Source organism: Herpailurus yagouaroundi, unplaced genomic scaffold, assembly GCF_014898765.1.
Source record: "Herpailurus yagouaroundi ecotype Mexico unplaced genomic scaffold, PumYag 28, whole genome shotgun sequence".
Classification (NCBI taxonomy): Eukaryota; Metazoa; Chordata; class Mammalia; order Carnivora; family Felidae; genus Herpailurus; species Herpailurus yagouaroundi.
The window spans coordinates 61,216,051-61,230,560 of NW_024412376.1; the positions used below are offsets into that span (position 1 = coordinate 61,216,051).

Below are 14,510 nucleotides of genomic sequence, written 5' to 3' on the forward strand. Positions count from 1 at the left end.
CATAATTTTGCCTTTCAAAGAATGTCATAAACTTGGAATCAAGACAGTTCTTACCTTCTACAGACTGACTTCTTTCACTTAGTAATACATATTGAAGTTTCCTCCGTGTCTTTTCATGACTCAATACCTCATTTCTTTCTAGTGCTAAATACTATTTCATTGTTTGGATGTACCACAGTTTGTCCATTCACCTACAGAAGGACATCTTGGTTGCCTTTAAGTTTGGACAATTATGAATAAACATCCATGTGCAGGTTTAATTTTCAGATAGTCGTGGTAAATAACAAAGAGCATGATTACTGAATTGTATTTTAAGAGTATGTTTACTTTTGTCAGAGACTGCCAAAATGTCTTCCAAAGTGTTTGTACCATTTTGCATTCCTGCCAGCAATGAATGAGAATTTCTGTTGTTCCATACCTTCACTAGTGTGTGGTGTGGTTTCTGTTCTGGATTTTGGTCGTTCTACAAGTTGTGTAGTCGTATCTTGAATTGTTTTAATTTCCATTTCCCAAACACCAAATGATGTATGTATATCTTTCATGTCCTTATTTGCCATTCAAGTATCTTTGGTAAGGTGACCATGGCTTGCCCTTTGACATCATTTCCCTGATGAATCTAAGAGGAGTTATGTATTTTTCAGTCTGTTCAACTTTTTACTTCTTAGAATAGAATGGGAACTTCCCAGCTTCTTACATGATTGGAAAACAGAAAATTGTATTTTTTTTTATTTTAGTGTAAATTTTTATTCCTTTCAGGGTCTAGCCTTCTGCTTATTTGTATTAAAGTGTAACTAAAGTAAAGGTTACACTGTATAGGGAATGCCGATCCTATGAGTAAATGATTATACAATTCCAGACCTATTTTTAATTGACAACACTACACTAATTGGCTGGATATGGGCCACACGCTTATCTGTGAACCAGAGTATAGTACTCTCTGGCCAGCTTGGGCCATGTGCCCAGTGCTATTGTGGTGGATACAGAGGAAATAGGGCTATAGGCCACTGGGTGGGGAAAACAAAAGAGTCTGGGCTGACTAAACTTAATATCACTACAGTTAAAATAAATAAATTAATCAAGGGTCCTTTACCAAGGTAAATATCAAACAGACCCTGTGATTTCAAAACTATAAAAACTATTCTTTTCATAAACAAAGTGAATATAGCAGCACAATAATGTGTGAAAAATAAAAGCTAAAAAAAAAACCTGACATATAGGAAGAATATGTGATTTTGTTATGTGACTCCAGATACTTAAATTAGCAGCTTTCATTTTTGGAGAAGCTGTTTAATTTTCCCCAGTCTTAAGGGAATCTAAGAATAGAAATGAAATATAAAAGGACAAAATTAAGTGAACACATCATGATTACAATACTGAAGTGCCAGCTGTAACCCCATATACTCATGCATTAGTTCATTTCCCTTTGAAGCTTTCTGCACACCCTACTTTCCGTCTGTTATCACTTTTGATGACATCCTCATTCACTTTCCCCCAGCTGCTCTGTGCATGTGTAATAATTTCGTATCTTGGGAGTGAAGATTGATCTTTTAAAGTCAAAGAATAATTATTACTTTAAGCAGCCCTCCTTTTTTAGTGAGAATCCTTTGGGGTTCAGTCTAGCTTCTAGCCTTTATGTGAATGAGAACAACATTGTACTTATTGGTGCTGAAATTCTGTAAGTTGCAGTGAGGTTTTGGATTCCATTTATTCCTTCTGCCCTCACTTCTTCTGCTCTTCTATGTAGAGCTCTTCCTTCTACACATTAACTTGAGTATGTGGTGGTAAGATACCACATATGACATTAAAACTGCTCCTAATGTGATCTATAGTATTTTTTATCCTACATGAGCTGAAAATTTGACTTCTAAAAACAAAATTATGCCTTTCAAGTATAACTGACCAATTTCTTAAAGCTTATTTATTTTTTAAGAATATTTATATTTTAAAAATACTATTCTTAAATATTATTCTTCCTTGTCAAGATATTGGCAGAGTTTTTGGAAATTCTGAAGATTTTTTTCTTTTGAATCCTATAGTTTTTATCAATAATAGGAAATATTATTTAAGGTTGGTTCAAGATCCTTTTTATATATGTATGTAATTTTAAATACAGCTATTTGAAAAACCAGATAAGCACTACAGTTTATGATTTTTTCTCCATAAAAATGTCTAATTTCAGTGAAAAAGTATTTTTTAACTCAACAGCAGCAATACTCTTGGTAAACAAATATTATATGATTAAATATTTTAAATTATTAACCTGCATTGTGTTATCAGTATTATAAAATTCTTGGTAAATCCTTTATGTCAGCTCAACTGAGAGACCTCTTCTAATAAGATATGAATAAATTGAAGTCTCTGCCATGGATATAAGGTTTCCTAAAATTCTGAGCTGCCATTAGATAATGAAAGGAATGACTGGAAGAGAGAAGGAACAAAGTTTTCTGCCTATTGGTAGGATGTGCCAAAATCAATCAACAAGTGAGATTGAAAACAAACAAACAAACAAACAAACAAACAAACAAACAGCAATTACATATGCTTCCTCCAAACCCAGCAATGAGATTCTGATATAAAGGTCTCATACCTTGAAAATCACTGTCTCAATGAGCCACTTTACTGCTGGGAATGTATATTTCATTCCTCATGTTGTTGAGATGATGAAAAATTTGAGAACAACTAAGAAAATCAGGAAAATATATTAAATCCAACTCTCTGTTTAATGGTTAGTAAATAAAACACTCAGGTAGATTTTTTTTTTCTTTTTTCACTACATATTTTATTGTGTTACAGAGTAGTCTGTATTCACACTTGCTATTCATTTTAAATTATGTACATTAATGTTTTCACAACAAATATCTAAGAATGAATTATCTTTCATAGAATTTTAAATATTTTAAGTTATCTTCTTAACAGAGTATGCCATACTGATTACAGAATAATTTATTTGCTCAAAACTAGTCTCCAGTGTAGATGATAAATTTAAGAGGTCTCAGGATCGTGTGTGCTTTATGTTCCAACCTCAACACTATGTTTAGTACATTAGGCACTCAGTGAAATTTTTAAATGAAAGAATGTTGATTGGTGGAAAGAGAAAACTTCATAATTTATTTGGAATTTACTTACATTTGAAATAATCACTTATTATGTAGACGTTAGGATCATTATCAAAAGGGTGGCTTAACCTAAGGATATTTTTTAAAACAGACATATAGGAGGGGGGATAACTATTAAATGGAAATAGTATGAGGATAATACCCAAAGATCTTATATAACACTAATAACAAATAAAATGCATATAAAAGATTTTTAAAATATGCATTAAGTCAATAATCTGTTATGATGAAAAGCCTCTTCTCCAGAAATACTTTCTACCAGTTTACAGAAATGTATTATTTCCCTCAAATTGCAGTTGTATTTGTGGAAAAGTAAAACACTAAGGCCATAATCCTTACCTGGTAGAAGTAACCTGTAAATACTTTAAAACAGTCAAAGATCATATTAGTTAAAAGATGAGAAAATCTGAAACCATTTTATTAAACATTATCATCATTTGTTATCACAAATTGTTTTTCAGGGAAAATGACCAGAAGCCTGCTGCTAAGTCAAGGAAGGACTGTTTCTGTCATCAGAATGGCAGTAAACAAGCAATACAAAATTACAGTTGTGTAAACAAGCTAAAGATTAATGGTTCCCACACTGTTTTCCTTTCATTGGCCCCTTTGGTAGGTCAAATGACCCTGTAGACCACCTACGCACAGTCACACCACACACGGACAGTAGCTCAAGTTTTCTCACTCCCTCACCCCTCAGCTTGATTTTTATCATTTAATGTTACAGGGCAATGAAAAATAGAGGAATCAGTTAATGGAAAGAAGGAAAGAAAAAATCCAGCATCCTGACATGTGTTCTTTTGCAAGTTGCTAATCAGATACCTAACTTGTGTAATGCTTCAACCTTAGTTCTCAAATCACTAAATGGAGACTACAGAAACACTAACACTAATGATACTACTTCTCCAAATACCATTGAATTTTTCCTTGTAAATCAATGACATTGATTCATACTAATAAAATGATACAGTAGAAATTGAGGTCTATGGTTTGATTTCTATGATATCTGTCATTTGAGATCTCAGAAACTTAGAACTTTAAACAAAACACTGGTACATATGATTCTATGCTTTCAACTCTACCCTTCTCCTCATCTTTAGTGATATTTTCTGAAAAGCTAACTGAAACTTTGAGCTGAAAAATGATTGTTTGTTTTAGTTCTGTCTTTTATTTCCTAAATTCATTCTCTTCTTTTAAAATCTATCCTCTTTCCAGACAAATACTATCTAATTTCACTCATAAATGGAATTTAAGAAACAAAAGAGATGAAAAAAAAAGAGAGAGGAAGGAAAACCATAAGACACCCTTAAATACAGAGAACAAAGTGAAGCTTGCTAAAGGGGTGTTGAGTGGGGGGATGGGCTTAATGGACGATGGACATTAAGGAGGGCACTTGGAGTGAGAACTGGGTCTTGTATGTAAGTGATGAATCACTAAATTCTACTCCTAAATCAATATTACACTATATGTTAACTAGCTAGAATTTAAATAAAAACTTGAAACAGACAAGAAAACAAAAAGACTTCTCACCCTTACAAAGAAACTGATAAATCTATCTGCTTTCCTTTTTTACAAAGAAGAGTTTCCGACCTTTAGCCTTAATTTATACTTCTAACACTGATGTTTAAAAGCAAAATGGAACACTTTTGCTTAAAGAACATGTATTTCAAAGTTAAAAAAATACATTAGTACACTGTATTGATTTAATATTTGGAAGATACTATATTTTAATATTTTGTGAACATTTATGAAGCTTGCTCTACTGTTAACATATTCAAAATAGCATTTTGCTTAGAACCCACAGATCTGTACTTTATGGGACAATATTTGAAAATATCCTCTATCTTTTATAACTGTTAGGTAATTTTACTAAGCAAGCATTTTTATTCAAATTCCAAAAATGCATTTTTCCTTTAAAGGTAGAGAATCAGCAACAATTTAATTTATTTTGCAAAGTTCTGTGAGCCCTCTGAAAGGTTCCTTTCAAAGGCAGAGGGCTCACTAAAGGTGATAATCACTAAAGGTGATAATGAGTGCATCCACATGCAGATATGTCAAAAGAAAAAAAAACATAAAAAAATATCTCTAGACTGAAAGGTATTTCCTTTTCTAATCTTAGATGTGTTATAATTTTACAGATCGTTTTCCCCACAGCATCTTTTATCTGGTATCTTTTATTTGGGGAAAAAAAAGTCTGATTGTATCCATTACAAAAATCAAATAGTTTATAGTACTTGTCCTGCTTTTAGGAGATTTACAAATATGAAATAATTTTTGTTTTCTACCACACAGAAGATGTGTCTTTTTGAAGAATCCTGGAAGTGTTTTACAAATGCTACATGACAAATAAGAACAAAAAAATGTGCTAATAGATAAATAGTCCAAAACACCAATTTGGGGTGTTACAGGAGTATATTCCTTTTGTAGAGGAATCTGACAAGCCTTCCCCCAGAGGTATAAGAAGGCAGAAAAATGGATGTTACACAAAGAAAAATGAAGTCAATTGGCAGCAGAGTAGAGAAAGTGAAGGAAGCCAAGATAGGCCATTAAGTCAAGGAAGACACGTCTTGACAAATATACAGATTATTATTTCTATGAATATTTATTTCTCATAACTTTAGAAACCTTATATCCATGGCAGAGACTTCAGAGTACTCATGGCTTCTTAGAAGAGGTCTTTCACTTGAGCTAATATGGAGGATTTACCAGGACCCGGGCCCATGACTTGAGCTGAGGTCAGATGCTTAATCGACTTAAGCCATCCAGGCACCCATATGAATATGTATTTCAATAGATGTATGCATGTTAATTCTCCATGTTAGCTACAGAAGTTATGAATGATCTGCTTAAAATAGATTGATACAATCAAATATGTTCTAACTTACATATTGAGGATCATTCTAAATGCTATTTTGGGAGAAAGAGTAAGAATGGAACCTGTTACGGGGCATCTGGGTGGCTCAGTCAGTTGAGCGTCCGACTTTGGCTCAGGTCATGATCTCACTGTTCATGAGTTCGAGCCTCGCATCAGGCTCTGTGCTGACAGCTCAGAGCCTGGAGTCTGCTTTGGATTTTGTCTCTCTTTCTCTCTTCTTCTTCTCCCCTGCTCATGCTCTCTCTCTTTCTCAAAAATAAATTAAAAAATTAATATAAATAGAATATAAATGGCTTTTAAAATTATGAGATCATCCAAGAAGAAAGAACAGACAAGAAAGAGTTCTAAAGACCACGCTTGGGACCTCCAGCCTCACGCAGCTGGGCAGGACAAGAAGACCAGATAGAGGCCTCAGTGAGTGGAGAAAATCCGAGAGTATAAGGCCCCACCAGCCAAATGTATACTAAAAATTAAAATAGAGTAATCAGTTTGGTCAAATACCAGCGATGAGTCAAAGTAACATAAAAGCTCAGAACCAACTGTTGAATCCAGCAACCTGGGAGACATTTAAAATTTGTCATTTTTCCATTATAAAGTTAATACATGCTTGAGAAAGACTAGCTGAATACATTAGAAAAATTTCAAGAAGACCTCGGGGGAGGGGGCGGGAAATACATCTTTGGGTGGCCCTGCCACCAAAAGCAACTGGCTTAACATCTTACAAGAGACAAGGGAAGACGCACATAGACAACTCTTTGCAGGGATATTACTGAAGGGGAACAGAAATGATGCAAAAGTTTATGGGCCTATTTTTGCAGAGTCATTTTCAGTTTGTTTCTCTTAAGATTGTGAAAACAATAGTATGCTGCCATGCAGACGAGAATGATTGATTAGAGGGAAAGTTGATGAGTTAGGAGAGAAAGTGGTACAGTGATAGAAGGATACAGTGGAGCAGGTTAGAGTAGGAGGAACCTGCTAAGCAGGAGCATGGAGAATTCACCGATGTTAATGGGCAAAAAGGCAGAGAATAGCCAACATGAAGGTGGATGTGTTGTTGGGAGCTTTTGGAAGTTGATTTCTGGTTGTTTTTTATGCTCTCACTAAAATATTCATCAATGTCATCAGCTAAAAGTGAGACTGAGGAGCCTTATTTTGGGTTTGAGCTTTGTGACCACAATTTGAAGTTAGTACAATCCACCTAGTTGAGAGATTTTACCCAGCTATTTTCTGCTACCCATATCATTTATATTTTCACAAAACAATTTGTCATGTCTTTTCAGAATTGCTTTTCAAAATGAACTGTTAAAATGAATCTTCACCTACTCTCTTTCACTTTATCCTTTGAACTGATTTTGTAATGCCTATAGTTCAGTTATATATATTTTTGAGGTTAACAATCAGAGCAGCATTTAGTTCTTTCAAATTTTGTAAAGCAAGGTAGGAATTCAGTAGATTGCTAGAAAATATCCAGAAAAGGAATGCCACGCATGCCGAGTATTTATCCATTTACTCCTTAATTCAGTGTTTCTATGTGTGTGTATGAAAGGGATGTACGTAAGAAGTGTATGACACTCCTACGTAATGGAATATTTCCATTGGTACACAATTTTAACCTATTTATCTATATAATCTTATAAGGCAGAAACATTCTAGAAGCCAATGAATTCCTACTTAGGCTGGAAGTATACTGACCTCTGGAGTAGAGGTGAGGCATAATATTCCTCTAGTGGAAAACAATACCGAGGTAGTCTTCATTTACTCCTGTAAGGTCCTAATTGCCCCAAATTCAATCAAGGAGAACTCCTTCAAAGCATATGATATCAAAAAGAAACTAAGTTCATGGGGCATGAGAACAAGTGATCATTTGCTATTCATTTATTGACTTGCTCTTAACTTTAACAAAAATTAAATTTAGAAGTTATAATTTTCCTCCTTTGAAATACTGAGGTATTTTGAGCAAAATATGGTCACAACTTACATTTTTTGCCAAGTGTTAATATTTATTTTATCCAAGGGAGTTTTCTTAGCCAATATTTAAAGAGCACATATGGTCTTTTTCTGTGGAAAATATTTAATATATGTTTTTAGAAATTTGAACATAATAACAATAAAAGGCATTGATCAATCGTGTATTTCCATGTGCTCTGACACAAAAAAGAAAACAAAATACAAGCAGTTTTATTTTCTTAGATTTTACCCAGCAGTTGTGAACTCCATATTACATTTAATTTTGGAATTTTTGTTTTACCATTTTGATTCATTAATTTTCTTAGTTGTTTTGATGTTCTTACCTCATTTCTTCATTCAAAAAAAGTAATTATAATATTGTTTTTAGTTGCCATGATAAGCTAAGACATAACCACTACTTTTTAATACTTAAGTTATTAAATATATAAAATGCATTCACTCATTATAAATATCTAGGTTGCATGGGCTGACGGCTCGGAGCCTGGAGCCTGTTTCTGATTCTGTGTCTCCCTCTCTCTCTGCCCCTCCCCCGTTCATGTTCTGTCTCTCTCTGTCCCAAAAATAAAAAACGTTGAAAAAAAAAATTTAAAAAAAAATAAATATCTAGGTTGCAGATAGTGTATATATAAAACCAAATATTTCAAGTTATCAAAGTTAAACTTTAATAAAATACAAATTAGAATTACAAGGTTTTCTACAGTTTTTGCCATTTTTTTTGTTCATCTTTTCATTTTTAAACATGACATTTTATTTATCTCCAGATGTGAAGAACTGGGGACCTTATTGAATAGCATCAACACATTTAATATTTATTTTTGAGGGAGGAAGGGAGAGAGAGAGAAAGAGAGAGAGAGAAATTGCGCATGAGTGGGGAGGACCTGAGAGAGAGAGTGGGACAAGGGATCTGAAGCAGGCTCTGTGCTGACAGTGCAGGGGGCAGAGGGCTCAGACTCAGGAACCAGGAGATCATAACCTGAGCCAAAGACTGAGCTTAACTGATTGAGCCACCCAGGTGCCCCAATAGTGTCATCATTTTTAGTCTAATCTCACTTCATCAAATTTCGTTCATAACAGTGGAAAGAAAGATAATTCAACTTAGAAGCACAAGACCTACAAAGATTAATATGAGAGCATTTTCAAAGAAGTATATCATGTGCATAAGAAAATAGAAAAGAGTTAGGGCCTCTCCAAAGTCCTCTGCATAAAAGATTCCCTATTTTGGAATCTTACCTCCTTGATTCAAATGGCACCAGAAATTCCATGAAATTTTTTAGGATCTTAAACATGTTTCTTTGTAATAAATGAGTATTTCTATTAAGTCAGTGCATTACTTCAGGAACATAAATGTAAGAGGGCTTAAGTGTTTAAGGAAAACACATGTAAATAAATTTTATATATATGCACTCTGGGAAAAAGTTTATAGCAAGTAATAATGGCAGAAAGTAGTTAGGAATAAATGTGATACTCAATCATGCATAACAGATTGTAAAATTCTCTCAGCAAGACTCTCTGCCTCATTCTGCATTCTGCTTACCATATCCTGAATGCTTTTTTTGATCACTTCTTTCTGCATAAGATCATATTGGGACAAATGCTAGAATCCTTAGAGACAGCCTAAAATGGATTAAGAGAGGAAAAAAGGAAAGAAAGAAAGAAAGAAAGAAAGAAAGAAAGAAAGAAAGAACTCACACATTGTTTGTATTAATAAATAAAGGTTGGTCACTGATGAGATTACCATTTAAATATATTACATTATTTCAATAATTTAACATAAATACTATAAAATCTTATTTAAATTCCATTCATTTTCACAAACAATATAAAAATCATCATTTTGCTCTTCACTGTTACAAATCTATAAGGAAAGATTATTTTCATAGAGTGTCTGAATATGTATTTATTGATAAAAATAAATAGAAACAAAATATTGTGAACAAGATCATGTAACCTAGTTTGAGCATTGACTTCTTAGACATTTTAATTTGATATCCTAAGTATAAATTTATTTTTTAAGTTTTTTTTATTTATTTATTTATTTATTTATTTATTTATTTAGTGATTTTGAGAGAGAGAGAAAAAGAGAGAGAGGGCTGGGGGCCAAGAGAGAGGAGGAGAGAAAGGATCCCAAGCAGGCTCCACACTGAGGGGCTCAGACCCACAACATGACCTGAGCCAAAACTAACAGCCCAACGCTTAACGGACTCAGCCACCCAGGCACCCCAATATCCTGAGTATAAATTTAAATAGAAAAGATATCAATAGTTTAATGCATACAGTAGAAGTCATATTTGAAAAAATAAAATATTAAAAGATTGTTATCCTGTGCATTTTCATGACATGACCTTCTCCCTAGTCAGCCCAGACACATCTGCTTCAAAGTGATTAAAACATTAGAATAGGAGTATAAAAGGAAAATAAAACACCGATATTCAGGTTATATTACAAATAAGAATTTTCACGAAGATATTAGGTTTGCCAGTCAAGCATTGAGGAGGAAGAAATTAGTTTTTAACTTTTTTTACCTCCCATTTTAACCAACCAAGATTCAAGTTCTGTGAGCCAGACAGCAGAAGGAAGTCTTAGGCTGGCAGGAGTAAATTAGCAGACACTCTGAATCTGGATTATTGCAGGGAAAGTACTAGGCAAAGAAGCTGTCAGGTAGATGTCTTCATTTCTTCTCTCTGGGTTTGGTCTTCAGGAGTGAATGTATCAATTAGTTTGATCAGGTGAGGACAAGGACCTCTTGTCCAGTTCTCCATTTGGGACACTTGGAAAATACTGCCATGTCAGCTTGAGGTGCAGCATTTTGGTTACGAACATGGAGGGAAAAAAAAGCCATAGGGAAAAAGAGTCTGGAATTAACTCTTAACTCGTATGCTTATGTTGGTCTCCACATAGCAAGACCCTTCTGTGGTGGAACGGAGTGACTGGACCAAGGATCCAGATAGAAACACTGCCAGAGTCTGCACCACAATAAAAGCTGAGTAAGTAGGGAGCCATTCATCAAGCAGAGAAAATTTTCAATTTCTGTTCATCAGCCCCAGATGTCAGCAGCAAATACCAGCTGAAGATCCTGAAAAAGACCAAGCCAAACAAATACTGCAGCAGACGCAGAACACCCACTCTGCAGCAGACTGAAAACCAGTAAGTAACTGATGGATGGATCCAAAGACTCTCCCTTTTTCTTCTGTGTGTTTACAAAGGTCCCCAACTGGCTCTGTCCCTGAACTCAATTTAATGCCATCCTTAAGAATATCGAGTGCATGGGGAAAGTGGAAATAACAGTCAATATCTCATTTTCCAAGGACTACTTTCTTAGAGGACTGTTAAAATTATTGGATTGGATTAAGTTTTAAAGCAAATTGGACTAAATGTAGCTTTTTATTTTCAAGTAATCATAAAAGAAGTCAGAGCAATTATAGACCAAATAAAACAAAGAAACTACTTTTTTTTTTCCTCTTCTGATTATAATGTGAGCAACAGTGGCATCTGGGACACAAATATCAAATGAGCATAAAAAGGTATTGATATTGCAGAGGTTAAAGATTAAAAATACTCTAGAGGAACCAGAAAGGAGAACTAGAGAGTAACAATTATCAAGTTTTTTGGCCAAACTAAATCCTGTTTTTACATACATACATTTTTTTTTTCTTTACCCGGTTACCTTTACTCAGTTTTACAACTGAGGCTAAAAGAGATTAAGTGACATACTTGGTCTCAAGCTTCAAAACATTGACCTCGATATTCTTCTTTATAAACTAGTCTGCTAAGGGATTATGTGGTGTCAAACACTTTATTTATATTCATATTTTAGTTGCTATATTATATAGTTATTTAAATAACTGTATATATAGGGGCGCCTGGGTGGCTCAGTCGGTTAAGTGTCCAACTTCAGCTCAGGTCATGATCTCACTGCTGGTGGGTTCAAGCCCCGCGTCTGGCTCTGTGCTGACAGCTGGGAGCCTGGAGCCTGCTTCAGATTCTGTCTCCATCTCTCTGCCCCTCCCCTGTTCACGTTCTGTGTCTCCCTTTCTCTCTATCAAATATGAAATAAAAAATAAAAGAAAATAAAAAATAACTGAATATATAATTCAAGGTGTAGGATTTAGTTATTTATAGAATCTTCTTCTATAAAAAAGTACACAATTGGAATGAAGTATCTCTGCCTATTATGGGATTCAAATAAGTAGATGCGTACAGGCATGAGAAGTTGAGATTGTAATTTGTTAGGAAATGTGAGTTGTAATTATTTTAAACCTAAACGACTATAAAACTAACTTTCATAAAATTATGTGAAAACAAAAAACACATTTATCTCTCCCCAAAGTTATAAGATAACTATATTGGAGGTTAGAGAGATGAACTAAATTTATTTGGGAGAACTTCAGTTCCCTGCAGTATTAGGGAAATAATACAATAAGCACACCAAACTTGCAATAGCATAAATTTAAGCTGCATGATGAAAATGAAAATAATTCCTATTGACTTTTATCAATCTTAATCAAATATTTAAGACTGGTGCCTCAGTCGGTTAAGTGTATGACTCTCTTAATTTAATGTTTATTTTTTTATGAGAGAAAGAGAGGAAGGAAGAGGCAGACGAGGAGGAATAGAGAGAATCCCAAGCAGGCTCCACACTTTCAATACAGAGCCTGATGAGCTGTGAGATCATGACCCGAGCTGAAAGCTTAACCAACTGAACCACCCAGGCTCCCACATCCAACTTTTGATTTCAGCTCAGGTCATCATCTCCCATCAGGTTCTGTGCTGACAGCATGGAGTCTACTTAGGATTCTTTCTGTCTCAGGGCCTCTCTGTTCCTCCCCTGCACCCCCTCTTTCCCTCAAAATAAATAAATGAACTTTAAAAAAAGAGAATATTTAAGACCTCACAAAACAGCTTTTGATATACTCTTCATTCACTGAATCCTATCCTATCAGTAAAAGGTTTCCTTAAGTGGCCATCCCAAAGTTATCTATTGCACATGCACACACATACTTTCAAAATAGTAATCAACCAGTAAAAGTGTTTTATTATGATCATAATTGCAACTATAGCTGGCATACATAGGTTTAGGAACAAACACAACTTACTTGTTAAGCCTTTAACTAAATTTATGGAAGTAGAAGTACTCAGGCAAATTTTAAACTGGCTACAAAGCATTCAGAGTGAAATGGTCAAAGGTCAATGTTTTTCCAGGAAAAGTTAATCATTTTGGTTAAGAGTGTCTCCTATAGCTTTCTATTAGTTTTTATTATATTCAGTGCATGTATTAAGCTACTGTTATTGATATCTTTCATATTCAAAAGGTAAGGTACAAACCGAATTATTATAGAGTATGTAAAAACTGTCTTATAAATAGTTAATAGAAGACGGTGTTGAGATTTTTCAAAGTTAGGGTTTTTGGAAGTTAAATCACCTGAAAAAAATTGAAATATATTATGAAAATTATTAGTTTTTAGAAGAATGCATGTTTAGTAAAATAACTAGAAGAAACAAGATAATATTAGAAAAAAAAAACCTACTAGCTATGTTAGAAAAGTAACTTGTAGTTCACAAAGATTATTTTCCAATGTCAGGAATATATATACCTACATATATATAAAATATATATATATAATTCTTTTGTAAAAGAACCTGATTCCAAGTGAAAGAGATTATATAGGAAAATATATTGTTTCTATTCTAACTTTAACTCTAAGTAAGTAAAAAGTCAAATGTAAAGTTTTTGGATTGAGACTTTGGAAGCTGAGTTCAAGTTCTGATTTAGTCACTGAGTAGCCCTGAGTAAACAACTTAACCTTTCTGTGCCATGCTCAGCAAAACAAAAGTGTTTAGTTAGATCATCATCAAAGTTGCTCCCAACATTAAACATCTATGACTCTAGGACTTCCAAAAGTCTGGAAAAAAAAAAAATAAAAATTCAGCCTAATGATTTAACAGTGAAAGCAAATATATAAGATAATGATTTTACTAAAGAAGATTTCTATGACTTCTGTAGTTTGCTTATGGCAGAGGGTGTGGGTTAATGGTGAATCAGCAACATTTAATTTAATCCTCTCAGACAAACATGGGTAACAAAGTGCCAAATAATTTCCCCATCTCATTTACTGAAATTTTGTCCAGATGTACAGTTTCATCCAGATGTACAGTACAGACAGTTCAGTTCTGGCTGTGCAGAGAGCAGTTGGTGACGAGAATGGCACAGGCCCTGTAGCCCAATCCTGCACAGAACAGCTCGGAACACTGCGTGTGCGTTGAGTCTTCCCCTTTGCAGTAGGCATGCTCCCATTTAATATTTCAACGGAACAGAAACTGAAACTTTCTCTCCCACAACACACACACACACACACACACACACACACACACACACACACACGCAACTTTGCTTTCCCTGATTCAGATTCTTCTGAAATATTTTGGGCCATTTCAGCTGAACATTAAGAATCATTCCATTATCATCATCAGAAATTAGATAAATGTCACTCTTGTAAACGACCAAAGAATGGAATTAAAGACATGTGTTCATTATTATTACATCAAGCAAGACATAA

General features: G+C 34.2%; 1 long non-coding RNA gene across 2 annotated transcripts in view; it reads left to right on the forward strand.

Annotated features, from left to right (window-relative positions):
* LOC121028078 (uncharacterized) overlaps positions 1–14,510 on the forward strand; it is a 96,153-nt gene that overhangs the window by 44,373 nt on the left and 37,270 nt on the right. Inside the window, exon 2 of one of the 2 annotated variants that reach the window (XR_005789079.1) lies at positions 10,855–11,100. This is a non-coding gene — a long non-coding RNA (uncharacterized LOC121028078). The remainder of the gene's footprint in view (positions 1–10,854; positions 11,101–14,510) is intronic. The other variant, XR_005789091.1, reaches the window with a different exon arrangement.